The 7,742-nt window shown below is 36.5% G+C and overlaps 1 pseudogene; it reads right to left on the reverse strand.

Moving 5' to 3' along the window:
• Positions 1 to 1,287: 1,287 nt before the first annotated feature.
• LOC102854155 lies at positions 1,288 to 2,152 on the reverse strand (annotated as a pseudogene).
• Between the last annotated feature and the right edge of the window lie 5,590 nt (positions 2,153 to 7,742).

Genomic DNA, 7,742 nt, shown 5'->3' on the forward strand with positions numbered 1-7,742 from the left:
GCGTTTGATACAGGCCATTGTCTTTGCAATCACTTGTTATGCATCAGAGAGTTGGACAATGACCAAGGAGGATAGAAGGAGAGTTGATGCCTTTGAGCTGTGGTGCTGGAGAAGAGTATTGAGAGTACCATGGACTGCTAGGAAAACAAAGAGATTCATCCTGGAAAGGGTTAAATCAGGTGGCGTTCTGGACGCAAGGATTCTGAGGCTTTCTCTAACATAATTTGGACATGTTGTAAGGAGGGACTGGTCCTTGGGGAGGGACATCATGCTTGGGAGGTTGGAGGGATAGCGCAGGAGGGCAAGGCCCTCTATGAGGTTGATTCAGTGACTGGGGTAATCGGGATGGGAGCGTCAGCGACATTGCGATTGATAGAGGACAGAGCAGAGTTTAGGGCTGTTGTACACAGGGTCACTATGAGTTGCAAGCTACTCGACGGCACATAAGAACAACAACAACAAATATGTGTGTGTGTGTGTTTGTGTGTGTGTGTGTCTAATTATGGATATACTGAAAAATTAATATTTTCAAGGATTGTCCTAATTGGTATAAAACACTCCTTGTTTGAACATACTAATTTTTGAAATAAAATCTTTCCAAACTGCCACAGCTTAAGGCAAGCATTTTATAAACTTTGTGTAATGAAAACCTCAGAGAAATTATCTTAAATTAAAATCTTTCACAGTTTTCTCTAGATAAAACCATATCATGGCTCATTTTGTGAAAATATTCACATTTCCTTGTTTTTTATACTTAAAAGGACTTTGAATTTCTCTTGAGTTAATAATGTACTTAACAAATATTTTCTGAGCACTGTCTCCATTCACTTTAGTGTGTTTGCTGTATCAAAGATGAAGAAAAACTGGTAATTTCTTTTTTTTTTTTAGACCACCAACATTATTTAATTCAGGTACAATTACTTTCTCCTTTACAATAGGTATACTCTTTGTAAAGAAACTGCTATCAATATTTTTAAGGTTCTAATTTGGAATTGCACTTATGTTTTCCATCATGAATATTGTTTTTTAGGAAGACACTTTACATTTTTTTACAGGGTTAAAGTTTAAAATCTTTACAGTGTTCTAATTTTTTTTTATCTTTTGTGGTCTGTGCTTTTGTTACAATATTAAACAATCCATTGTTAAATATGATACTTATATATTCCTAATAGATGTGTTTCATAGTCTTCTTTTCCATTTTATTTTCTTCTCCTTAACTGCTTTTCTATGGAGGACAGGATTAGAATAAAATGACAAAGTCAACAGTGACAAAATGGTTTCCCGTGCTCATTGTCCTTCCACACCACAGTACATCTGGAAAACATCCCCACATCCTTTAGCATTTAGAAACTGATGCAACTGACCAAAGTCCATGTGGTTTCCCCTGGCTCCATGAGTACTGAATACTTTTTTTTCAAAGATTGAAAATTTTCTTTGTCTTTCCGGTTGATCATTTGTACCATCAAAAGGAGTATCTTCTCGATGACAAATTAAAATTCTCTTCCAGTTTAGTTTTCTGAGTCTTGACCAGAATTCTTCGCAGGCGCTTTGTGGGCCTTCCACACAAACAACACCAGTCTTCCCTGGCATGCTAAACCCAGACAGAGAGAGCTCCTTTGCCCATTCTAGAATATTCTTTCTTTTTGTATTTGTTGTAGATCTGATGACTATAGCTTCAGAGTCTTGTGAGAATAAGATCAAGTGTCTGGACTGTACTCTCAATGGTTGCAGATGAGGTGGCATCTCTGGTGATATAGTCACAAGCATGCTCTTTAGCCCACTCTGTGGCTTTCAAGAGACAGACATCGCCACAGTAGTTCTTCTCAGATAAGCATTGAGATCTGTGTTCACCTGAGTCTGCTGGGATCTCTTTAATAATACTGATCTGACAGTAATTTCAGGAAGAATGGCAGGGTATTTGGAAGGCAGAATACATGCCAGTGAAACCACCACCATTGTGTCCTCAGGTATATTTAGGTTGATATTGACAGTAAAGTAAATTTTTGAAGATCGCCCTTCCATAGTCTTCTTCTCAACACAATCTTTCACTTCTGCTAAAGCCATTCACTACAAATTCATCCTCATTGGGGAACATACTGGCCAACAGTTCTAGCTCAGAGAGCTGGGCCTCTGCTTGCTCAATTGCGGTCATTTTTTTTCAAATGCCAGGAATTTTCTTCTCAAATATCATTGACAATGAAATTAAATATTCAACTGTGTGATAGCTTCATGGTATTCCTTCTTAAGTAAATATTTACTGAGTAGCAATATACATAGAGCTTCATATTTCATGTCTACCTGGAATTTTTTTAGTTTGAAGATCAGGAACAAGTATCCTCGCTCATGGTGACCTCAGTGCTGTATCTTGCACAGTTCCCCGAGGGAACCACAGAACTCCAAGGTTCAACAGCACCAAACTCACAAGTTATTCATTCATAACTTCTTGTGAGATAGCAATTTAGTTATTCTCTGATGTTAAAAAAAAGATCTTTTGTCAAATGAATCAAAAGTTATATTGTAGAAGGAGACTAGAAATAAAAAGATGCATTTTGCTATGAAAACTTTTTTCTTTTTTTCAAAATACAAGTTAATATATCACACCTCAAAGTAAAGATTCCTAAGATCAAAATTTACTAGGGAGATACTTAGTAAATTTTTTTCCTTCACCTTGTTCATATTTGCTCCACATAAAATTATCAGGAAAGACTACTCACAGTTGAAATGACAAATAATATAAAGCAAGACAATAGGGCAAACATGCACCACATAGATGTTACATTTTAAACTATGGAGATAATTTATTTGTTTTACTTTTGAAATCAAGATTAATAAAGTCATCTATGTCTGGTTTGAAAGAAAAGATACATATGTGTTTGTGTATATCTATGTCTATATCTATCTATATCTATATCTATCTATATCTATCTATATAGATAGATATATAAACTGTTGTTACATGTCATTAAGTGGGAACCAAATCACAGTTGACTCTCCAGCATGTTTTCAGAGTTTGTAATTCATGTAGGAGGGGAGTGTCCATTTTCTCTCATGGAGTCACTGATGGATTCAAACTTGTATTGGCAGCAAAACTCATTTTTTCATGTGTCTGTTGGTGTTTCTAATGTCTTCTTCTGTGTAAAGTCTTTCCTTGTCTTTTGCCAATATTGTGATTGGACTATCAGTGGGTTTTTTTTGTTTGGTTTTTTGGAGGCCTTATAGTAGTCTGTAAACTTTCGTTATGAGACCCTCGTCAGAGACGTCATTGTCAAATGTTTTCCTCAGTTAGTAGGTTTTCTTTTCACCCTATTACAAAAAGGATTTTATGTACTCAGGGACTTAATCTTAGAAAATACCATTCACTGATGTCATGCTCTCCTGTTTGGGCATTTCTGGCTGTATTTGCCAATCTATCTATCTATCTATCTATCTATCTATCTATCTATCTATCATGTATCTATCTATATAATAGGCTAAATCTTCTAAGTTGGTCCCATTTTGTCTTTTATGCTCTTTATGATTTTGGACTTTGAACCTAGCTCTCTGGTCCACCTTAAGTTGATTTTTGAGCATGGTGTGAGATATGTTGAATCTACTTCAGTTTTCTGCAGATAAAAGTCCAGTTTTGCCAGCATTATTTGTTAAAGAGGTTGTTGTTTCCCATTTGATAGCTTTTCTTTCCTTGTTTCCAAATACCAGTTGACCATAGGTAAATGGGATAATTTCTGGGTTCTCAGTTCTGTTCTATTGATCTATATGTCTGTCATTGCACCAGTATCATGATATTTTGGTTATTATAGCTGTGCAATAGGTTTTGAGGTCAGGGAGTGCTATACCTCTCCATTTTTGTTTTTCAGAAGTGCTTTGCTTATTCATGGTCTCTTTCCTTTTCAAATAAATGTTCACATTGCCTTTTCTTTCTCTTTAAAAAAATGAGTTTGTTATTTGTATTGGGATTACATTGAATATGTAGATTGTAGAATGGTATATAACATGGGAGAAGGTAGAGAACATTATGCTAAGTGAACTAACTCAGTCTCATAAGGACATATATTACATAGGACCATTATTGTAAAATAGAAGGAAAACTAGTAGGATGTGTATAAAAGTCCAGAGGGTGAACAGGAGGAACAGATGATGTGGATAGGGGAAAATTACGAGTTGCAGAGTAGTGTTGGCAGAGGGAAGAGGTAAAGGAATTAGGGAAGATCTAGTGTGGACCTAAAAGATGGGGTAATAGTGTATACAGATCAATAGTGATTAATTTTATAAAACATAATGTATAAGAATGATTATATAAAACACAATGTGAATGAAAGAATGTGTGAAACATAATATATATGAATGAAGCACAATGTATATAATTTTTATGCAAATGAATGTAAAATAAATTTAAATTCTAACAATCTTTACCCATTAAGCCACCAGAGTTTTCATATACCCTGCTATAACCTTTTGATAATCTCATTTATATCTGTGTTGTTGTTGTTGTTGGGATGTGCCATCGAGTCGCTTGTGACTCAAAGCGACCCTATGTACAACAGCCCTAAACTGTGCTCTGTTCTGTGCCAATCGCACTATCTCTGATACACCCAACCCGATTACCCCAGTAACTGAATCAATCCACCTCATAGAGGGCCTTACCCTTCTGTGCTGTCCCTCTAACTTACCAAGCATGATGTCCCTCTCTAAGGACCAGTCCCTCCTTTTAAAATGTCCAAAGTATGTTAGACGGAGCCTCAGAATCCTTGCCTCCAAGGGCCAGCCCAGTTTAAGCCTCTGCAGGATAAATCTGTTTGTTTTCCTAGCAGTCCCTGGTACTTTCAATACTCTTCTCCAGCACCACAGCTCAAAGGCATCCTTCAATCCTCCTTAGTCACTTCTAGCTCTCTGACATATAACAAGTGATTGCAGAGATCATGGTCTGTATCAGACGTACCTTAGTCTCCAGAAAGACACCATTGCTCTTCAGTATATTGGAGATGTCCCTTATAGCAGATTTTCCCATTGCAAGATCTCTTTTAATTTCCTGGCTGCTGGTGTCAAGAGTGTTGACTGTAGAGACAAGCAAACTAAAGCTCTGAACAATCTCAATCTCTTCACCATCCATCCTGATGCTGCCAATTGGTCCAGTGTTGAGAATCTTTGTTTTCTTGACATTGAGCCTCAATCCATATTGAAGCTTTCAGTCCTTCACCCTCTGCAGCAAGCACTTCAGGTCCTCTTCAGTTTCAGCAAGCAGGGTTGTGTCATCTGCATAATGTACATTGTTGATAGATCTTCCACCAATCCTGACCCAAGATTTCTCCTCATAGAGCCCAGCCGCCTGGATAATCTGTTCTGCATACAGGGTGAAAAGGTATGGAGACAGGACACATCTCTGATGTATGCCCTTCCCAATTTTGCACCATTGACGTATGCCCTTCCCAATTTTGCACCATGCAGTGTTTCTTTCCTCTGTTCTCTTGTTCCAAGTATATGTTTCACATTAGCACAATCAAATGTTCTGGGATTCCCATTCTTCTCAGAGTCAGCCACAATTTGTTATGATCCACATATTTGTAGTAAATGAAAATAATCATAACAAAAAAACAAGTGTTGTCTCCTCAGTTTCTACTTACAGAGAGCTGACATGATGAAGTATAATTGTGTACAAGGTTTCCAAACTATGGTCCATAGAGAAAAATCTCTGATGGTGCAATGAATAATACACGAGGCTACTGATCAAAAAAAGCTCTGGTGATCTAGTGGTTAAGGAGTTGCACTGTTGACCCAAAGGCAAGAAGTTCAAATCTATCCGTTCTGAATAAGAAGGACATTTCTTCTCTCACATTAGATATACTTCCTCAGAAAACCTTCTGGAGGATCAATTAACTTGTACGAGGGTAGTTATGAATCAGTTCTGATATTATGGCTGTAAATGAGTGAGTGAAAAACTGAGAAATTCGTGGTTTAAATCAATCAGCTAAAACCAGGAGAAAGATAGACAATCTTCTTTTATATAGATTTATTGTCTTGGAAAACTAATCAAGGGTCACTACTCATTGGAATCATTTGACACCAGTAGGTATTAATCTTTATAGCAACAAACTCACACATTTTTATCCCAATGACTGAATGATAGTTTCAAAGATATGACCTTTTAGCAGCTGTGGTAGGTGGTCTGCTAAGGATGTTTTACACTGATCTCTGACTTGCTAGTATTAGCAAGAAAAACACGAAGTGTTTATCATCCAATATATCTGCTTTAAAGTCTTTGTCTTTTGGTTATTTTTACTTTCACTTCCTACATCTGTAAAATAATGAGAACACTTTACAGATTTTTCATTAGAATAAATGAATGACAACATCAATAACAGCACAAGTTCACATTTATTAAATAATATTCATCTAATGACAATTGAACCATAGCGAAGTTTGTGAAGATAGTGCAGAGTTTGGTATAGTTTCATTCTGTTTATATGTAGGGATGTGATGAGTCAGAACTGACTAATAAGAACAAAGTCTAGTCAGAATTCTTTAATCACTAGACTAAACTTATGATGGAAGTACTATCATCATTACATGAATGAAAAAGCTAAATTTTTGCTCAGAGCTCTTAATTAGTACATGTATTAATTAGTACAGAAAATGTTTGAAGGCTAAGCCTTTTAGCAACACACATTGGCCTTTTGCTAAACACAGAAAATCTAATTGACATGTAGGTAAACATTATAATCTCACAAGACAGGGAGTGATGTTTCCAGATTCCAGATAAGCATGTACATACAAATAAGTTTTATGTTGTTACAGCATTGACTGAAAGTTCACTGCCAGTTATTTTCTGTAATAACTGCTATAACTACGAAACAATATTTTTCCCCTTCATAACTAAGATATGTAGATAATGAAATAAGCCAGAAATAAACACTATGTTGGCTTTTTCACCACCTAATATCAAGCTTCTCTTTTATTTTTCTTATATCTCAGTAATATTTATAAAAGCATACATATTTCTAAAAAAAGATATATTTAGAAAAAATATATATTTATAAAAACACATATACTTTAATAATTTTATATTTAATATAATTGTGTTGCCAACCAGACACACAGCTGGGATTCACCAACTTCTCTATGTGAGAATGATAGACAATCTCTTCCTATGTCATTTAGTGCTTCTGAAAACCCACCAAAGGGTCAAGTATAAATCAGTTCTGACTTGATGATGTTGTTGTTAAATTCCATCAAGTCATAGGCTACTCATAGTGAACCTATAAACTTTCTTCATTTCTCATAGTTCATAGGGTTTCCAGAGGCAAGCTTTTTTAGAAGTGGATGCCCCTCCTGCTTTTAAGCTTGTTTTAACCGGGGAACTCCGCCAAACACTGTCCACTATAGGTGACCAATATCACATTTGGTACATCATGGTCACAGTGTTCAGCATCACAGCCACCACGAGTTACCTCTGTACAGCAAATCAGCAGAGCAATGCTATACCACCTAGAAGAATATTTGACCAAAACCTATTAAAAACAGGCCTGAGAACTGCAGACCTTAGGGCCCTTGAGAATTTAAAAATTCCGGCATGCCCACAGGCTGGTGGACTGTTTGCCAGAGACCCCAAGTTCATCTGGCAAGTCCCATCTGCAGATACCCAGTTGGGATGAAAAGAAATGCCTAAGAGAGCTAAATGTTCATTCTGTACCTCTCCCTCTTCGAGATGCGAGATGCCTTCAAAACTTCCAGCATAAAACTGACTCACA

The sequence above is a fragment of the Elephantulus edwardii genome, unplaced genomic scaffold, assembly GCF_000299155.1.
Source record: "Elephantulus edwardii isolate Elephantulus edwardi_28Jun2011 unplaced genomic scaffold, EleEdw1.0 scaffold00100, whole genome shotgun sequence".
Classification (NCBI taxonomy): Eukaryota; Metazoa; Chordata; class Mammalia; order Macroscelidea; family Macroscelididae; genus Elephantulus; species Elephantulus edwardii.